The 3,918-nt window shown below is 44.9% G+C and overlaps 1 long non-coding RNA gene across 3 annotated transcripts in view; it reads left to right on the top strand.

The window, feature by feature from the left end:
* Positions 1 to 3,912, top strand: part of LOC117283623 — a 21,526-nt gene extending 17,614 nt beyond the window's left edge. For 2 of the 3 annotated variants that reach the window (XR_004514648.1, XR_004514649.1), the window contains exons 3-4: positions 2,967 to 3,024; positions 3,167 to 3,912. This is a non-coding gene — a long non-coding RNA (uncharacterized LOC117283623). Of the gene's footprint in view, positions 1 to 2,966; positions 3,029 to 3,166 lie in introns of all 3 variants that reach the window. The other variant, XR_004514650.1, reaches the window with a different exon arrangement.
* The last annotated feature ends 6 nt before the right edge of the window (positions 3,913 to 3,918 follow it).

The raw sequence follows: 3,918 nt of genomic DNA, 5'->3' as shown, positions 1-3,918 counted from the left end.
ATTAAGTCTAGAAGTTTTTTGGTGGAGTTTTTTGGATCTTCAATGTAGAGTATCATATCATCAGCAAATAATGATAGTTTAACTTCTTCCTTTCCTATCTTTATTGCTTTAATTTCTTTCTCTTGTCTAATTGCTGTGGCTAATGTTTCCAGAACTATATTGAAGAGAAGTGGTGATAGTGGGCATCCTTGTCTTGTTCCTGATTTTAACATGAAGGTTTTCAGTTTTTGGCCATTCAATATGATGTTGGCTGATGGTTTTTCATAGTTAGCCTTTATTAAATTGAGGTATAGACCATCTATTCCAATTTTTTGCAGGGTTTTTATCATGAATGGGTGTTGAATTTTATCAAATGCTTTTTCTGCATCTATTGAGAGGATCATATGGTTTTTGTCCTTGACTTTGTTAATATAATGGATTACATTTATTGACTTTCGTATGTTGAACCACCCTTGCATCTCTGGAATAAATCCGACTTGGTCAGGATGGATGATCTTCTTAATGATCCTCTATATTCTGTTTGCTAGTATCTTATTAAGGATTTTTGCATCTATATTCATTAAGGAGATTGGTCTGTAGTTCTCCTTTTTAGTTGTACCTTTCCCTGGTTTGGGAATCAAAGTGATACTTTTTAGCAGGATTTCTCAAGCTTGAATCACCCTGTCTTTGTAGCAAATCTGAACACAAAATTACTGCCTTTGTTTAAATCTTTTGTGCATATAACATCACTGAAAATGTTGGAAAACCAGTACACATGCCATATGCAGAGATAAATGAAAAAAAAAGCACAACTATAAAATAACAAATATGTTTCAATGTTCTCTAGAATCAGCTTGTGTGTCACTGGTGATATACAGACCCAAGTTTGGAAACAGTGCCCTAAGAAGAGTAGGATATGATTTCTCCAATCTGAGTTACTGGAAACCCCTGCAGTCAGGTTCTAGTACCCGGCCCAGTATACAATGCAGGCCTGAGAAATAAATACACAAAGAGACAGAACTAAGAGGGAGAAAGTGGGGAGACAAAGGCTGGAGCAACTGACAAAGGCGCTGGCCAGTTCTGGGCACCGACTTTCACTGGGGTAAATGCAAGCTACATGCAGTTTCTATGGAAACAATGTAACAAGGCTTGTAAAGGACAAGACAAAGCATTCTCAAATCAGGAACAAAATAAACAAAATATATGGTTGTAATTAGATCATTGTCCTGCTGGTCAGAAGTTTTTAGTTGTGGGAATGGAATTTGGGTGTGAGTTACTCTGATGTAGGCTTCAGCCAGACTCACTTCTATAAACAATCCAATTGAGGGGTGAACTCTTCACAGCCTGCTTTGCGCATAATCAATATTACAGTTGTCTGCACTGAGTGTCCCCAGTCCTCCAGTTATCAGTGATCACTCTTTCATTAACTTAAGAAACAGACAGCCTAAATAAACTTTCTGAACCTTTTCTATGCTTTATGCCAAGACTTCTGCACTCCCTTCCCGGACTTTAGTGGATTTCCAAAAGGCCTATGTTTTTTAGGCTGTGTGGACTACTTCCTTTCTTCACTGTGTGGGTCCTGATTGACAACCTATATTTCAAATGGTCCAAATTTCCATTCTAAACCTTATGAGCTACAGATTCTTGTATCCAACCACATACTTACCAGTGCCATTTGGACATCCTGTGGCCATGTCAGACAGCAGATTGAAAACTGAACTCCTAGTCAGGTGTGGTGGTACCTGCCTATGATTCCAACAACCCTGGGAGGCTGAGGAAGGAGGACAGAAAGTTTCATTCCTGCCTGGCTGGGAAACTTAGCAGGACCTTGTCTCAAAATAAAAAAATAAAAAGGTCTGGGTAGATTGCTCAGTGTGAAGGCCCTGTATTCTTTCCTCAGTTCAACAAACAGAAGAAAAAAAACAGAACCCTGATCTTGGTTGCCCTAAACCAGCTTCTCCCTCATCTTTCCCATTTATTCCTTAGCCCTCCAGGAGGGCAGAGACTATGTCCGTCCAGTCACTGTGCATTTCCTATGCATAGATACTGCCTTGCACAGAGACGGTACCTGTATCAGTCAGCTTAAACTGTTGTACCGCAGTGACAAGTGACCACAAACCAGTAACATACAGCCACTTCAGTTTACTCTTGCTCACATCTCTGACTCTCTCAGCTCAGCTGGGTCTGTGTTCCTGTCATCTTCATTCCAGAAGAAAGATTGAAGCGTCCGCCATCACTGAGTGCACTTTTCTCATGGCAGGCAGGAAAAAGCACTAATGCAACCACTGATGGTCCTTAAGCTCCTGCTGCTGTTTACATTCCATCAACAGGCAGGCAGGCTTTGCCCTGCTAACTACTTGGGAATAATAGCACAGCTTACCACAGCATTGATAAATGTGGACCAGATACTGACACAATGAGTAAAAGTATCAGGCAGCTTCAGTGATGGATCTAAGAACAGAACATTACATGTGGGTTAGGAAACAGGCTTCCTACTTAAATTGTATATAAGCATCTGGAACATACAACTTATCCATTGGCCTAGGATATTGATTTCTCTCATAGACTAAGACAAAGGCATCACACACTGGCCTCACCCAGGAGTCTCACATATCAACCAGAGAGGCGGAAGCCTAGCCAGTCTCAGGTGTGGGTCCCCTCCTGTGCCCTCCGGCATGTCTGTCTTCCCACTTGGCCTGAGCCTTGGCATCTTGCAGACATCCCATACCAGACCACTATTCCTGGAGTCCCAGATGATCAATGCACAGGGCCACAAACCTCACTATGTCTTATGGGCCTCACTGTTCAAGGGTCTGCAAAGAATCTCACCACTCCTAGGAATTATTGGGGCTGGAGAGATCCCTCTGAGTCTTGTATGGTTTGGTCCTTGAGGATCAAAAGCTTACAATAAGTCCTGTCCAAAGGGCTGCCTCAGGAGGTAAATCAGAACCCGTAGCCTATCCTACCTCAGCTGGAGTCTCCCACAGGTCCACAGGGTAGGAGAGCCAGGAAATCAAGACCACAAGACCTGCAACAACTGTCCAGGTAGGTGAGTCTGGGTACCTGGTCATGGTGGAGTAAGAGGGTCATGGGTGTTACACTTTGATCACAAAAATGGAGTTTTCCGTACACACACACCTGCAAGAATATAAAATGGCAAGCACACAATCCAAGTTCATGTCAACAGAGTCTTGATTAAGACCAGGAGTACACAGCGGAGCACCACCAACTGTCCAAAGAAAGGACCTCTCTAGGCGGTTGCAAGGCGAGATCTCCAGGTCACGTTGTTACAAACAAACAAACAACAAACAAACAAAAGGTATGTGTGGGGCATGGTACAGAACAACGTGTAGCACGTGTTCGTTTTTGTGGGAGAACAGCACAAGTAGAATGTACTTACATACCCTATTTTCTGTTTTTGTACTGGTAACAGACACCCAACCCACACAAACCCCCACGGCCTGTAGGGGGCGCAGAAAGACAGAGTACTGTAGAAGGAAGGGCAGAGCAAGTTTTCCACAGCACGCTTTTAAACGTAGTCATCTTGCTTCTCGAACCATGTAAGGGTATTGATGACCTGTCCCCCAAATAAGCTAATTGCATAGATAGACCACGCCACGCCTCGCTCCTCCCGTCGCACACTGAATCTCTGAGCCTGGGGCCTAGCCGAGCACCCCCTTCTCCTGCCGCGCGGGTTGTTTCCCCAGGCGAGAGTGAAACTCGGGCTGAGACCGGAGCCTCAAACCAGAGCTCGGCCGGGCCACGGGGCTAATTTGCACGGCAGGAGCGTCCTGCTCCTCGGCCTCAGTTCTAGCCTGTCAGACTCTCAGGAATGAGGACCAGGAGCTTTGTTCGGCCGCGAATGGGGACACGGAGGCCCGGAAATGTGGGGGGCTCCGGGGTGGGCGCCCCGCGTGGCTGCGCGGCCCGCCTGCTCCC

Source organism: Fukomys damarensis, unplaced genomic scaffold (genome assembly GCF_012274545.1).
Source record: "Fukomys damarensis isolate Sample0158 unplaced genomic scaffold, DMR_v1.0_HiC HiC_scaffold_28, whole genome shotgun sequence".
Lineage (NCBI taxonomy): Eukaryota > Metazoa > Chordata > Mammalia > Rodentia > Bathyergidae > Fukomys > Fukomys damarensis.
This window is presented reverse-complemented; position numbering and strand designations above follow the sequence as displayed.